Below are 234 nucleotides of genomic sequence, written 5' to 3' on the forward strand. Positions count from 1 at the left end.
TCCGTGACAGCGGAGGGAGGAGGGGAATGATATAAAATAAACCAAACCAAAATACAAGGAAAGAGAGAGGAGAAGAGCCAAGAAAGCACTTGCTTCTCATCATCTCTCAGGGAGAAAAGCCAGCTCCGCTCTTCTATGACCCTCCGCTGCAGGGAGCAAAGGGAGACAAGGTCCGGGGGTACCCTGCTAAGGACGCGCTGCCCGGACCCCAGCGCCACCGCGGCTGCCAGCCGG

Source organism: Nestor notabilis, unplaced genomic scaffold, assembly GCF_000696875.1.
Source record: "Nestor notabilis isolate BGI_N333 unplaced genomic scaffold, ASM69687v1 scaffold26798, whole genome shotgun sequence".
Taxonomy (NCBI): Eukaryota; Metazoa; Chordata; class Aves; order Psittaciformes; family Psittacidae; genus Nestor; species Nestor notabilis.